The sequence below is a fragment of the Sinohyriopsis cumingii genome, chromosome 8 (assembly GCF_028554795.1).
Source record: "Sinohyriopsis cumingii isolate HCF-2022 chromosome 8, ASM2855479v2, whole genome shotgun sequence".
In the NCBI taxonomy this organism is placed as follows: domain Eukaryota; kingdom Metazoa; phylum Mollusca; class Bivalvia; order Unionida; family Unionidae; genus Sinohyriopsis; species Sinohyriopsis cumingii.
The window spans coordinates 846,045-863,206 of NC_142968.1; the positions used below are offsets into that span (position 1 = coordinate 846,045).

General features: G+C 36.1%; 1 protein-coding gene across 1 annotated transcript in view; it reads right to left on the reverse strand.

Annotated features, from left to right (window-relative positions):
• Nucleotides 1-14,459, reverse strand: part of LOC149792842 (uncharacterized) — a 36,666-nt gene extending 22,207 nt beyond the window's left edge. Inside the window, exon 1 of the mRNA XM_089966613.1 lies at nt 5,186-14,459. The gene's annotated coding sequence lies outside the window, so the exon portion shown is untranslated. The remainder of the gene's footprint in view (nt 1-5,185) is intronic.
• Between the last annotated feature and the right edge of the window lie 2,703 nt (nt 14,460-17,162).

Here is a 17,162-nt window from a genome sequence, read left to right on the forward strand (position 1 = left end):
GGGTCGTTTGAGGGCTGATGACAGCCACGGTGTTTTCAGGCATGAATCGTTGTCGATACACTAGGGAACACGCTTTGGCAATGGTGCAAGCTTCTTTCAAAGGATCGACCCCTCCGTGTTCCGTGAACAGTTCTCGAAATTTTCCACAGCAACGCCGTAAAATGTCCACGTCGGAACGACAATACTTTAGCATTTCTTCCTGAAAGTCGAAAGGGTCCGAGGCGTGAGCCTGGTACCAAGCGTAGAAAGCTTCTCGTTGTTCGGTACGCATGTTGTCGGGGTCGTAATAGTGAGCCTCAGGCAAATGGGGTAGAACGGCGTGTTGATTGGCTTCCGTATTGAAAAAGTGTGGAAAGTACCCTTTAGCCATTTCTGTCATTCCAAACGTTTTAGGCATTCGACTCAAAGGCATGGCCAAGTAACTCATCGAATCTTTAAACTGTACTTGTCCCACTTGCATGAAAATGATTTTGGCTCCGTTCAAAGTCACTTTAGGACGCTCGGTGCCTTGTTCCGTATAGTATCTGAGAAGAAACTGTCCATCGTATCCGGAAAAATTGTGAGCCATCACCGTGGCATGACGATGACAATCTCCGTAACGTTCGATGTCCTCTTGGCTCCACGTCTTGTCGACGGGGTCTAAGACCCATTGGGCAAAATCGGCTAACGTGTTCGGTCCCCGAAAGATTTTTTCACGTCCTCCAGGAATCTTGCTACAGTGAGGGCAATGACTGAAGATAGGTTCTTGAATGCACTTCTCGCACGCTCGATGAGCCACGCAGAAATTAGGGATGTGAATGCCAGTCTCTTGCATGCATTCGAAATCGAAAAAGATGAAATTGCCTTTCTTCTTGTGACCGTCCTCTTTCTCTGGTGGGGGTTGGTATTTTTGCACGTAACATTGGTGTTCCAAGTCCACGATGTGGTGACAAATGTGACATTTTTTCTTTCCTCGACATACGTGTGCCTTGGCATTGTTGGTAAGTATGCCTTGTCCACACGTAGAGCACAATCTCAGGAGTTGACAAGCACATTTCTTCTGTGAACCTTGTGTTTTGAAATGTTGTTGGTAACAGGTAGGGCTGACAAACGTGCGCAGACAAGTGGAACAAGTCACTGGTTCTTCGCTCAGACAGGGTGGAGAGGCCAAACATCTTGAGCATTTCCATCCACAATGTTTGTGTTGCTCTCGATTATTATAACCATAGTCACATTTCTCACAGTAATAACCGTATCCCAGGAATCCGGTGATACTGGTAATGGTATCGAAATGGTCATCGTGATGATAAACATGAATGTATTTTCCGTCCTTAAAATCTTGGCCTCGAAACAATAGAGGCCCGCGCATTTCTTGAGGGTGCACTTTCAAGGTGTAGCGTGGAGCTAGGGCATCTTGCAATTTTTGCATCTCAGGAATGCCACAGGGTGTGTCTTTGGGCAGTCCGGCTTGTTGTAACAGGAGTTCTGCTTCGTTTCGTTGTTTGGCTCGGTCGGAACGTTGAATAGTGTCCCAGGTTCTTTTCCATTCTACCGTGTCGTTCTTGTTGGCATAGGTTCGTCCCACCACGATGGCACGGGCTAAACACATCTGGTCTTGAGGGTTGTTAATTCGGACGAGACTCGTTTTGGTGTTGCGAAGGTCGTCCACCAATAACATCTTTTTGCGTCCTGTCCCTTGAGGAGGAGAGACGTGGGTCATGTCCAGTGTGGCTTTACCATCGGTGATGTCAAACTGATCATTAGATTGTTGTACGTTTTGAATCTTGTCCATGACTTTGGAAGCAGTCAATTCTGCAGGGGTGCTAAACTCGATCCAAACAGGGGATTTCAAACCGTCGTGTTGTATGGAAAGTCTCAAGCGATCGTCTTCTTTGGGTTGACATTGTCGCTTGAGTGCAGTGAGCAAAGAATCCCACACCTCGGTGATGAACACTTCTGCTTTCTCTAACGGCACTTCAGCCTTGAAATCTTTAAACTTCACCGTGTATTTGTAAGCCGTGGTTCTAAATTTTCTAGAGGAGCGCTTTTCCGTCTCTCGAATGGAATAATACTTTTCAGGGTTGACTAAGGGTGATGAACTTGGTTTAGAGGGTTGGGATTCTGGTTCACTCATGTCCTCTTCAAAATCACTGGCATGAATTTGTGCCAAGATTTCAGCCCTGGTACGAGGCGATAGATCACGTTTCTGCCTCTTACTTTCTTCTTCTTCTTTCTTCTCGAATGAATGGGATCGTTTCATCTTGAAAGCAAAAAGTCAAATGACTCAAGTTCAAACACCATAAACTACTTTATAGTCATAGCAGACCAGCGTATATAAAAGGGTGCGTGTCTTGTCCTTTCACTATTCATTTCACTCTCAAGCCGAGCACAACGATGGAAGAGACTAACCAGATGGAACGTTTCGTCAGAGCTTTGCGAGGGGTCATTAGAAAATTCTCTTCAGACCAGCCTACGGACTACTCTCCTTCCTTTAGAGATAAAAGTCAAGATACTTGCTATATCTGTCAGAAGAAAGGGCATTGGTCTTCAGAGTGTCCAGACCGTCAAAAAAGAAAAAAAACAGGGGATAAAAAAGACAAAAGTCAAGATACCTGTTATTATTGTAAAGAAAAAGGACATTGGTCTCCAGATTGCCCCAAAAAGAAACAAGAGGAGTCAGAAGAAAAGAGGAATTCTTCAGAAGAAGAGAGGGATTCTTCAGAGGAAGAAGAGGAAGAAAAAAGACAATTCTATTTAAATGAGGCAAAGAAACACGAGAAGAAAAGAAGAAGGGAAGAAAGCGAGGAGAAAGAAGAAGAGGAAAAGAGTGTGACGGTGAAGAAATTCAAAAAACAGAGAGACTAAAAAAGGAGAAATGAATGAACTTTTTAATAAAGTGTTGTGTTGTGAATTGTGAATTGGATTGTAAAAAATGGAGAAAAGAATAAATGAATGATATAAGGTAAGTGTCTTTGAGTTGTGATTTTAAAATAAGAAGCTACACTCACGCACTCATACACAGACACGTACTATAAGGGTAAAATGGGTAAGTTTTTTTTTGAGTTATTGGCAAATTGAAATTGTATTTCTTTTCGAGAAATGTGAGTGGCCCTGAAAAGGGCCTTTTTTTCTTTATGGTGTAGGGGTGAGTTTAAGCAATCAACTTTAACTGCCTTAAACCTTTGCCACGGCCAAGGCCTACTTCTGGACTGCGTAATGTTGATGATGATAATGATTGGGTTGAAATCACTAAGGGTGGTACGGTAGGCTTAGTCACAGGGTTAACGTGTTTAGCTCGGGAAGGTCGTATTCTCTTCGGTCGTGATAAAGAAGTCTGATACATTTGTTTCAGACTTCTTAACTCCGCTAAAATGTCCAACAGTACCGTGACCGTTTGATTTTCACCCTCTTGTTTCTTTGCTGCTACTTCTTCTTGCTGTTGTTTTTTTCTTACCTCTTCTTCTTGCTGTTGCTGTTGCTGTAGGAGAAAAGCCTGTTCCGCTTCCTTTTGTCGTTGTATAAATTTCTCCAATTCTTCTTTCTGTCTCTGTCTAAAATTCTCCACTTGCGGTAATGAAGAAGGTATCGAAGGTTCCGGAACAAATTCTTGCGAGGAGAGAAAATCCACAAAATCCCAATTCACCTCTTCTGAAAGTAAGTCAGGGTTCCCTTGGGCGGTCTCCCCTGCTGGTGCACCCCACTGGATCGTTTTCTGAGTTTCCGTCATGTTGAATCACTGTCGCATAGATTGACTGCACACAAGCGCTAGCGAATCTATATTGACTACGTGACGTCACAGACTGCTCTCTTCGGATTGGATGCGGGCTGACTAAATTCTGTAACGCGTGTTCGGATTGGTGAATGAACTCAATCCGTTTCAATCCTTTCTGTCCCTATAAATAAGCGCCGTTCACTGCATTGATTCACCTATTCTCGGAGCCTCAACATGTGGACCGACGTTGAATCTTCAACCCTTGTGTCAACGATGATGTTCAGGACGGACATGCTCATGTATGTCCGATCCAAGTGGACCGTTGTCTACAGGACCAACAGCAGCCTGTGGATAAGAAGAGTCTATATAGAGAGACAAGGTTGCCTCAAGAGGACTCTGATGTATGGCCCTGCTGTAAGACGAAGTTTGAGGAAAAGAAGATGTCGCAAATGCCCTTTATGTTAAGGGAATATTAACATAAACCAAAGGCCCTTTTCAGGGCCAGCCATATTTCTCGAAAAGAGATAGTCTTTGAATTGCCTACCCCTTTTTTTAAAAAAATTTTTAAAAAAAATCCCATGTTAAATTCCCCTTGTCCGTAGAGTGTCCCACGATTTATTCCCATGTTAAATTCCCCTTGTCCGTAGAGTGTCCCACGATTTATTCCCATGTTAATTCCCCTTGTCCGTAGATTGTCCCACGATTTTTCGCCATGTTAAATTTCCATTGTCCGTAGAGTGTCCCAGGGGTGTTTTGACTGGAATTTCCATTGTCCGTAGGGTATCCCACCTTACTACTCAACTATACAAATAAACCTTGGGTCATTGATATTCCTAGTGATAAGTGTAGATTGCTAACAAAATTAAAGTTCTTACCGTAATATTGGGGTGAGGTTAGGGCGTAGGGGTGATTTTTAAAGAAATTTCAAAACAAGTCAAGTCCTATATAGATATACACATTCCCTATGTGAGAAATACATTTATATATGACTGAAACTGGCCCGGGGTTTATCCGTATACTCCCCACCCCATTTCGATTTCAGGTCACGATTTCTTTGGGTTGCTTTTTTTTCTTCTATCAAACTGGGCAAATTATTTTTAAAGTTATTTGAGAATACATTTTTTGGCCCTCCCACTAGCCTCAAAAATATGAAAGAATGGCAGCTTCTTAACTAGAAAAAAAGGCCTTATTATCAATCAAATCAAATTATCAGTGACTACTTTACAAAACTGTTATCACTATACTGTAGAGGAAGGTGAAATTTTTATTCAGCACAATTTATTGCATTAAAAAATAAGACAAACGTACGTTTGTTTAGTTTTTGAAAAAGACTTTTTAGAAATATAACCTCTGACCATAAAAACTAAACTAGAATAATATATACAAAACATGAAATATATCTTACTGTAAAGATAAAATATCCACAACTTGATAATTCATCTAATGCATCCCTGTCATACTCAACATTTCAACGCACCCTAAATGTACTGTTACCCTGAATATTTCAGTGAAAATCCTAGTTGGTAGATTCTGTGAATTTCTTCCCTCTCCACTGTGTCGTCTGCTGCTCTCAGTGTCTTACCTCCCTTGCATTATGACGTTGACACTCGCAGAACGCTGGTGATCAAACTCCACCAGAGAAAATTATACGATCTGATAATGACAGCACACTCAGTATGACGTCACACAGCGCGTTTGAATCTGGTGATTAATATTTCTACACGATTGATTTTATCATGAGTGGGATTACATCAACTTGTCTGTATGCAAATTCGTGGAGCTGATGTACTGCGGTTAATGACACAGGAATAAAAACAACCTTACGGTAGCGATATATTATAAAATGAACATACAGCGTGAGGAAATTGCATGATTTATTTATTATATCGCACAAAACTCAGCTTCCTACAATATTATTTTTTTAAAAAAAACAGTATAAAACGTGTGAAAGCGAAGATATTAAACGTTACAGAAAAAACGATTACGTGTATTTAATTCAATGCAAATCATGGTTTGTTTACAGTATGCAAAATAATGCATCGTCAGCCTAGAAGTAAAGGGAAAAAATGAGGATTATTTTGTAATTATTACTGAGTCCTTGAAATTAAATTTTGAAATCACTCTTTTTTCGAATGTGTATTCTCGCTACACCAGGCCTTGAAAGATGCTCATTGTTTGATAATTTGTTTTCATTGAGTGTTCCTTGACTGGGTCTTCCTGCAGCAACGCTACATTGTAAACATTTGTCCATGCCCTCTTTAAAATAAAAATACAAATAAGCGATATCCAATGGTTAGAGTTACCTCGTTGATTTACACGAAATTTTGTTTTCTACGCAAAAGTATTTATTTATTTATTTATTTGCTGTGAGAAATTTGTTGATTTAGATATGGTGCAAGAAATTACGAACATTTTATCATCTCATGACTGATACATTAGTCACCAATATCTTTATCCCTTGAACATATATTTTAACTCAACTTACAAGGCACGTTTCAATCGTTAGATTAACATCGTGGATGACTGTCTTTAAAAATCTCGGATTCCAAGCAATTAGTAGCTTATTATTTATTTATTTATTTATTTATTTATTATGAGACTTTTTAAATTAAAATATGGTACAAAAATAATCTAACTTGCTATCATTTCAAAACTTAGGGATTTGTCCAGAGTAACTTTTCCCCCTTGAATATTAATTTTTAATTCAACTCACAAGGCACTGGCCAACCGTTTGGTTCAAAGCTGAGATGACTGTCTTTAAAAATCTCAAAATATACTTTTATTTCAATTTCATTTCAACAAATCTGTAAAATCTCAAAATATACTTTTCTTTCAATTTCATTTCAACCGATTAATAAATTCTCAAAATGTACTTTTCTTTCAATTTCAATTCAACCGATTAGTAAATTCAAAACGTTGAAATCACAGTTTTGTTGGAGATTTCTGTCTGAAACTATCACATTAATCTGTATCAACCTTAATCCACCAAATCCCCTAATAAAATTTAGTTAATGATCCCCTGTCCGTCCGTCCGTACGGTTCTACATTTAGACTTGGCTACAGGGCTGGAGATAATAGGCAGTAAACCGGAGAAAAGGCGACCATGTCTGTCATGCATTATAAATATCCGTGAAAGTCATGAAATGGCAGAATATGAATTTATATTCTCTTTTGTTTTGAAATATGAAACACGTGCGGAAAAAAATAGTTATACTTCTTTCCCTTCATCACGAGACCGCTCCGGTGGCCTAGTGGTTAGAGCGTCCGCCTCGGATACAGGAGGTCGTGAGAGGATTATCACATGACGCATCAGGTTTGATAGTTTTCTCATCTTGCTTACGGGGGGGGGGGGGGGGGGGGGGGGGCAATCTGAACCGACTGAGCGAGTCTCATCATAATGTGGTATTTTACAGGGATGTATACATTACAGCAAACATTATTAAATGCTGTGCCATAAATTGGGGTGGAGTGTTCGAGCATGAAAATTAATATAAGATGTTTGCAATGCCCTGTCTAGTTCGAGTTATTAAATCACAGATTCATGTATCAATAAATACTCTCGTAAAACCACTACCAGATGTTGTCAGTATTTCTTGAAAGTGCTATTTTGAACAAGAACACAATTCATTTAATTATAATAAATATCCCAGGCTGTATTAATTGTTCTTTCCACTACGTGCTATAGGGTCCACACAGTTTTTCATGTATCGTCTTTCAAAATTTTTAAATAAAATAAATATAAGAATAATGTCAGAGTAATTTATGTGCTTTCATGTAAGACAACAATTTATGTCTCACTGCATATATTTTGATTTGATCTTGTTCGTCCTGTTCGTCGATCTGCCCATCCATACTTAGGCCTGTAACATCAAGTAGACTAGGATACGTGTAGCTAGACAGATGCATTAATGTTTAATATGTGCCTGCACATAAATGTTTAAATCTTTCAAACAAATTTTGCTTACTTAAAATCGTTTATTAATTATTCTAAAGAAATAGAAAAGTAAATTCGCATGCATTTAAATATATACATTTTGGGTGATTGAAACGTATTCAGGTTTTTTTTTTTTTTTTTTTTTTAAGTCCAAAGAAAATATTGTTTTAGCACAAAATAGGCTGTACATCACGGCGATGAAGAACTCTGTAAAATCCCAGTAAAAACTACCGGCCCACAAGAAACTGCCGGCAAACTTATCCACTATCCCACAACAGACGAGGCTCTAACCCTTGCGGACAGAAATGTGATGGTAGTGAATGATAAATTGCCGTAACGGATAAAATCTGAACTCAATTTCAAGAAAAAAAGTAATTTAATATTATGTAGTCTATATATGCATTTATACAAATAAAATGTTCTCGTGAAATCAAGGTTTTCGTTCAAAGTCCAAGTCTAAAATGTTAACAAATTTATACAATAAAAACAAAATGAAGCGAAGTTGTAAAAATAACGCAATCGCGTATGAACCTGAAAATCTAACCATGCAAATATCATGTAATTATAATCATGGCTGTTATTTCGTCTATTGATGTAAATTGGTTTCCCTTGATATTAATAATAAAAGGGACTGCTTCTAGAGACAGAGAGAAATGACTTTGAGACGACCCCCAAGCTACAGAAATTAATCTATATCACTTTCACAGTATGTAATGTAATATTTCCCAAGGTTGGCAGGTGGTAAGTGGGTGTCGAACTCGTGAATGAATGAGTTATGAAAAAATAATAAAAAAAATTCGGTCTTACATTCAAAAGGATGAAGCTAAAATGAAATTTGACACCAAATAAAATACTTGTCAGACCTTGAACTATACGTGTTGCAGCAATAGTTCTAGATCAGAACAGATTGTCGCCTTAGTGACTTCTTTCTATTAGACAGAATAAAAACCCGAGTACAGTATTGGAATGTATGTCAGATTTCATGTGCCAAGAGCATCTGATAGGACTAAATTATTTAATAAGATTTATTCCCATCTAATATATCTCAACATCAAGGATATCGATACCAAAGTGACCTCTCTTTACTTGATTCAACTCTGGATTATTTTGCCAAACATTTTACAAGGTTTTCCAAGACGTACACAATCAGTCATTGCACATATAATGATAGGTTTTACATCAGCGCGGTCCGAAAACGGTGGAATTAAACAATGCTTGTTTATTTATTTATTTATTGGCTGTATGTAATGCGCGATGTGCGTACAAAACAAGTATTTAATTAGTTTTAGCGCATTCAAATCAGACAAAAGATTAATCGGCAAAGACATTTTCATGTTATTTGTGTGATATTCAGCCTGCTATGGTGTGCAGTTTCTACATTTGTTCTACAAATTTAGGATTTGTAACTTTTAGCTTCCGCAGATTATGCACAATGTAATGACGAATATTATGCCATCATTTTGATGTCTGTAATTCTATTTTATAGCATAGATGAAATGTGTTATGATAATCCTACTACGTGTTTATTGTCAGTTTTTTATCCACAAATTAATTTCTATCACTTCTTCGTTGTATTGTGTATTTCTTGACATTTTTTTTTCACAATTATATTTCATTTGTTTGTCGTGCTAATTGTTTATTGACATTTGTATACACAAATTCATTTCAGTCACTCCGACTTGTTTTGTAGCGTGCATAGCTTTGTACGTTATTGCACGTATCTTTTCAATTAAATCTTGCCGTAATGGGGACAATTTACACCATAACACCGCGAGCATCGAACTACACAAAGACCCAGAAGCTGTTAATGATAAGTACAGATTCAGGGATCACGGCATAGCAAACGTTTGTATTCATAAACATGCTAAAATGATATTGTACGTACATATGTAAACAACAAACTACACAAACTAAGATCCTGACTTTTTCAGTGAAATCGACGGATGCATGGATCACGGTATATAGGAAACGTTGGTATTTATAAAGTGCTTAAATGAATTTGGTTATATATAATCAGGTAACTTTATCATTTATGTTCCATTCTAAATTTTCTACCAGATGCTAGACGTGTTTTTTGTTTTTGTTTTGGTCAAAGCTTCCAAATTTCTGTTTTCGTCAATTGTTACGTCTGTCGCTTTCCACTGCAGCAGCGTAATGAATTAGCTGTCACGCAGTTACACCGTTTGTACTTCGCCCCCACCCCCGAAAAGAATAGTTTAATAAAATGATTTTCTTACTCACACCAATTTATCGCCCACATATATTTGTAAAACAGGAGAGACCTTTATATGATATGAGTGCAAGTGTTTCGTTATTTAACTTTTTTGAAAATGAAATAATACATTAAAATAAAGAAATATTGTTTTGCTTAATCGAAATATTATTTTGTATTTTACAAAAGTATTATTTCATTATTTTCTTTGAACCAAAAACTATATCAATAAAACGGAAAGTTATTTCGTTATTTCGATTTCATTTTTCAACTTTTTTCATTAAACGAAATTTGTATGACATTCTTTCAAAATATTAACTACAGCTCCTGTGGCCTAGTGGTTAGAGCGTCCGTCTCGGATGCGGGAGGTCATGGGTTCGATCCCCGGCCGAGTCATACCAGAGACTTAAAAAATGGTACTAACAGCTGCCTCGCTTGGCGTTCAGCATTAAGAGGTTAGCGTTAGGACTGGTTGGCCTGGTGTCAGGATAATGTGACTGGGTGGGACATCATGCTACATGCCTGCGGCATGATGCCCCAGTGCTTGACATCACTATAAACTGCCACATTGCAGACATCGTAGCGATATGACTGAAAAAGTGTTAAAGCTACGTTAAAAATCAAAATCACATCACATCACATCACATCAAAATATTAACCTTTCGATGAGTGTGATGTATACAATACATGAAATCTGTATAGAAACCAATAACATTTCAGCTTTTAAAAATAACGATCCTTTGGCTAACAGATACATCGGCCCATTGTCTATCCCTTAGTAAGGAATACGGTGCTTATAATTGCGAGTGGTATCGCATTCGACATTCGAGTCCTGTCTATTAAGTGTTGGCAAGTTTAATTATGTTGCAGTTGGGGATTGCTTCGATAATCTGCTACATGCACAATAGGACCTCAACAAAATAAACTTTCCTTTTGCAGCTAATAGTTTAAATACTTTGAAATTAACGAAAGCTGAGGGGGGGGGGGGATTCACTGAAATAAAACTGACGTACACGGAGTAAACGGTAAAATTAGATATACCATATACGTTAAAAATTGCATGACATCTAAAGTGTTGGTATAATACAATTTCATATACCAGTACTAGCAAATTATGATTTTCCAATGGCGTATAAATACGTATATAATTATGATTTTCCCATGGCGTATAATTACGTATATAATTATGATTTTCCCATGGCGGATAATTACGTATATAATTATGATTTTCCCGTGGCATACAATTATGTATATAATTATGATTTTCCCGTGGCGTATAATTACGTATACAGTTATGATTTTCCAATGGCGTATAACTTCGTATATAATTATGATTTTCCCATGGCGTATAATTATGTATACAATTATCATTTTCCAATGGCGTATAAATTCGTATATAATTATGATTTTCCAATGGCGTATAAATACGTATACAATTATGATTTTCCCATGGCGTATAATTACGTATATAATTATGATTTTCCAGTGGCGTATAAATTCGTATATAATTATAATTTTCCCATGGCGTATAATTACGTATACGATTATGATTTTCCAATGGTGTATAAATACGTATATAATTATGATTTTCCAATGGCGTATAAATAAGTATATAATTATGATTTTCCAATGGCGTATAATTACGTATACAATTATCATTTCAACAGTGAAATATTGCTTGTATCTTCACTAGATTATTGACGAATCTTACGTATGAACCAGTATTTATAAAATATGAAAATAATGAAAAAGATAATAATAATTCAAGTGTTCCGAATGAATTAAAAATGTAAAGAACTAATAATGTTTCCTACCTGAAATATCTCATTATGTTTTTTATTTTTAAATGTTTTTCTAATTTCATGGTGTTTGTTTTTCTAATATTATTATATATTTTTTATCTTTTAGGTATTGTCTAATGTTGTAAAGAGCTTAGAGCTTCTTAAGATTAGGCGCTATACCAAGTCCTCATTATTATTATTGTTATTATTATTATTATTATTTCATTGCTCTCTTGTGTCTGTCTGTCTCTCTCTCTCTCTCTCTCTCTCTCTCTCTCTCTCTAGTAGCTTTTGATTATTTTATGCCATAACGCCAGATATTACGCTAATTTGTATTGTTATGTTTTGCATAGTAGATGGTATCTTTACATCTGGTATTTTTTTTAAATTAATGAATTATTTCAGGTGTGATATTACAATACGATAATTTCCTGTTTTCACATTAGATTTTAGTGTTTTTATGTTTTTTTTTTTTTTTTTAAATCTTACAAAAGCAACATTCTTTGATTTCTAATCCAATTAAAATGCTACCAATTTCATTGAAATCAATTCTGCTACGCATCACGCCACCCAAGCCATAACGCTAAATCATACGTGAAAATAAGTGGAGTGAGAGAAAACATACTGACCTGGATTACATCCTTGAATTTGAACATACACCAAGTAACCTACAAGAACTTCGGTCCTTATAACCGTATGTGTGGAATTTTCTACTGTGATAAACGGTAACAAAAATACAATGTTGTAATAACCTACTCCGACCAGATGGCTGTACCGTAAATTCCTTGGTTGTACGAGACACAAATACTGTAATGTAGCTGATGGGGTTTTGTGTTTGCCTCTTAAACCTTATACGGTTCTAATACATATCATTTTACATTATAGGGTTCGCAGGGTCATTAAAGGTCATTGAAAGTCATTGAGAAATGAACACCCCAATTCAAGACCTTGAAAACCACTGATATTTCAATTAAGTCATTGAATTTTAGAGATTTTGCTTCAAAAATAAAAACTGATTGAAAATTTTACTTTCGAGTAATTTATTTTACGTTGTGTGATGATTAGACGTACGGTTTGATGTTCTGTCGTATGGTAGCAATTCAACAATTATCGTAATCCACACGAAGTAATCGGATATCACGCATAGTACCCACTTGTCATTTAAATTTACTGACATCACTAAGTTTAATTGTCACATTGGGTCCTGGACAAGACGTTCTGTTGGAGTAAGAACCATGCATGCGAGGAAGTTTTACAAATGCATGTTTAAAATACGGACTACCTAGGCAATCCATAAACGTTGAAACCCAGCGTGGTTCATGTTCGAGGATTAAGTTCGGCAAATAGGTCTACTGGCTGACGATAGTGATTGCAATTTATTTTCAAGCTGTGAATTATATCAGATTATTGAAGCTAGAAAAGTGCTAAAAGTGAGCATTTTAGTTGATGCAGCTTGTTTAAAATGGAGCTTTGAATTGTATGGGTCAATTGTTTAATTAGAACTGAAACTGACGTCATTTGAAAATATGTTACACTACAAATGTCAAACTTTGTGACCAAGCTCGGCAAACCATATAACTAATTTATAACTTTTTATAGGGCTGATCACCAGCGTAAGCGGTATAAACATCTGAACATTTCAGTTGGAGTTTGATAGGGCCAGTCTAATTCCTTATAAAGACAAATTATCTCCTCCTTATTCGGTAGGAGTGTTTTAAAGTATCATGAAGATATTTTATTTGATACCTAGCTTACAGGCACAGGAATGATTGCAGTTGAAACAACGAATAATTGCACGTATTTATATTCTTTGACTTAGATGGATTTTATTTCATTTTCCTGGTAAATTAATGCAAGGTGAATTCTAATGTACAATTGAGGATGATTTACCGCCAAATTATCCCATCAGCAAGGAAATCTCAGCACTATTCATGTACTTGTCAGGAACAGATTAAGCTCAGAAAAATCAATAGATTCATGCGTATACAACTAGATACAACTTATTTAAGAGATTTTGATTTAAACAGGACTCTAACAGAGTTTGATGGAAGAAAGATAGATGGATATTGAAGTGTTAACTATATAGTGAACTAGGGCCATTTTGTTCTCTCCTTCCTTTTTTTTTACTACTCGCCCCTTATCATCGTAACAAGTGTGTACCCCTCCCCCACTAGATAAAATCCTGTCAGCATCCGTGAAGTGAAAGCACTAGACTTGCATCTGTGAGAAGAAAGAAGAGAAACTAAAGGTCGATGGTTAATGTCTGGTTTACAATGACTGTCTTTATAAATATTATTTCCCTTTCACATTACATTTATTTGTGTATTGTTTCTTGTATTTGTTTCTTGTATTTAAATTAGTAACTGAAGCAGAACACTTTATACCATTTGTAGTCATTGATAACTGGAAACTGGTCATTGAAATCTCATTGAATTTCAGTTGTCCAGATCTGTATGAACCCTGTATATATTAAAATGTCTGATGGCCTCTCCGTCTCTCCGTTTTGTTCACTCCTTGTTTGTCGATCAGCCATACGCCATTTTTTCCAACCCACTCGCAAATTCGACTCTCTCTCTCTCTCTCTCTCTCCCTCTCTCTCTTGCGGTATATATATGTTGGTTAAGCTAAGAGACTGAGATCCTCCCCCTCCCCCTTAGTTCAAGGACCGATGTAGGGGCAAGGGACGTGGGCAAGTTATGAGGTGTCCAATAATTCAATAACAAATAAGGGATTTAGATAGCTAAATCAGCGAATAAGAAGGGGCACAGCTGATTTTCTGTTCGCAGGTGTTTGCCCGTGGCATATTTCGATGTATCTGGACCTATGATGGAAAAACTGACATATACAGTATCTCTCGCTCCCTCCCTCCCTCCCTCTCTCTCTCTCTCTCTCTCTCACGCACATACACACACGCGCGAGAAAAAAAGTTTAATGTTGGTAGCGATGGTCAAAAGAGCAAGATTCGTTTAAATTTAGGTGAAAAATGTATGCACATCGAGTCGATACTGCAGGAATAAAATTCTAATTCGGTTTATTTTTGGCGGTTAACATACTTCAGTAGAAGTGTACCTGTTTTATACGTACAACACAAGCGGATTTTTGTTGCGGGGGGGGGGGGCTGGGGACATGCAACAACAATAACAGCAGCAACAAAGGAAAACTAAAATCAGTTGAAAGGGGGTAAAACAGAGAGAACTAATTTGGGAATAGATTGTTTCATGGATCCCTTTGCCAACAAAGTCATTCAAAAGCCAAATAAATTTTGGTAAAGTTTGAATTTGAAATCACTTACAGGGATAATGGTATTGTGTACATTTTTAGCAAAATAGTGTTCCTTCTCGACTTCATTACATTGATTTTTTAACATTTCATCTCAAGGATGCAATCTTTAGACGAAAAATTGTATTTTTACCCCAATATTGGTTAAATCCATCCTTAAAAAAATTAACATCTTTTTTCATCAAGTACGTACACATGTGTAAGTAAATTTATCACGAAATTATTTATGTTTCTGAAAAAAAATAGTATAATTGTTATGCTTAAAAAAATTCACAATTTGCAAGGAAGAAAATGTCTCCATGAAAAATCTATTCCTATTTGAAGTGTGCGACCAGGATCTTCACGTAAAAAGAGTGATTACATTTTATTGCTAATTTGACAATAATGGCTAGAAAACTGTTCATCAAGAAAAGCAACCCTTTTGACGAAGAAGTGACTTTTAGTGAAAACAATACTTTTTCGTGAAAGACATTTTCGTGCAAGTTTTTCTTCAATAAAAATCACTGCTTCATGAACGGCCATTAATAACAATAATTGACTTTAATTTACTTGGGTCACATAAAGAGAATCGTCTTTATTTGAACCAAACTCCTATTAAATGCCAAGAAAGACACATTACGCGTTAAATATTTGAGTGGAGAGAGAGAGAGAGAGATTATATACGATAAAAGCTTTTAAAGTGTTGACATAATGCACTTTGATATACCAGTAATATTGGTATATCTAAAAATGGATTGCCAATGGAGTATGGATACGACAATAATTATTATTTCAACATTCAAATATTGCTAGTATGGCATCTAGATCAATGATGAGTCTCACTTATAAATCATTGATAAAAAAAGAAAATAGCGAACAAAATAGTAATATTCACAGATTTGTAAATGAATTAAAATGTCACACAATTCCCTCCCTCCCTCTCTCTCTCTCTCTCTCTCTCTCATAGTAAACAAAAGTCATACCTTAAAGTCTGTGGAGTAAGAGAAATATTTTTATCGGGGGGAGGGCACCAGACAAATGCCGCCCCATTTAAAAAAAATATATAAAGTATTTTAAGTTTGTGTGTTTCCCCCTTAGATATGTTTTATTTTCTATTTATAAAGAATTTTGTTTAAAAAAATTTAATTTGAGTTTTTGATGGGGTATTTATTTTTCCCTATTGTTGTCTAAAGGGTTGTTCGTCCGAGCCTGGTTTTATTCACCTTGCTCGAAGTCCCTTCCCTTGTAATGTTGTGACCTTTGCTAGAGGTCTCCTAAGTTTGTGTTTATTATGTGTATTAGTGCTATATTATGTGCATGCTATATTTTCTTTATGTTTGAGACAGCAAGTATGAATCAATTTTTTTTCCACCAGTTGTCAAATTTAAATTCTTTGGATTTAAAATCCATTACAATATATTTTATGTTATTTTCCTTTAATTTATTTTCAATTTAGAAATTTGGCGACCCGAACGGTGTGATATATTAGATTATCAAGAAGAAAAAAAATTCTATGGTTTTATTCGAGTGGTAATATGTGTCGTTCATCTCAATACGTGCTAAAGAAGGAAACAGGTACGCTGTGCTCGATTCAAGGTCCACACTTCTTTGTTCCTTGTATTCCTCCCGAATCGAGTTAGGCCTCCTTTGATTATTTAAACTATTTCTTTAGAACATTCCAAAAGTTGTTTAATCACTACAAGAATGTAGGTTGGTCAACCATTCAGTGCGGGAGCTGTATGGTTGTAGAAAGAGAGAAGAGTCAGTGGGGTTCTACTGTTGTATTTGTGTTTGTGTTTGGTCTGTTTATGTTCTATGTGAGGTGTTTTTCCAAGACTCTTTCATAGGCCTGTCCACTCTGCGTAGCGCCCTGTGACATAGCCCCATGTCATCGCCTTGTACTTTCCCCATATAGATTCCCTGTGGATTCCCTGTAGTTTCGTATTTCAGGTAATAATATTTTGGAATTTTCCAATGTGTAGCGTCATAGGATTCTTTAGAAAGTTCAAATGGTATTTGAAAGTTACAATAAGTTAGGATTCCTATATAAACCTTGTTGTAATTTAGTAATTTTTTTAAAAATTCTCTATATATGTTTAATTTTGGGAAGAAAAAAAAAATTAATAAACAAAATTTAAAGTTTAAAAATTTTTAAACTCGGTTAAACTTCATACAGAATTTTTGAAATTTTCAATGTTTTCCGGATTATTAAAAATTTTACAATTTAATTTTATGTATATTTATATTGGGTTGGGGTTCCTATTCAATTTATATTAAATTTAGGAT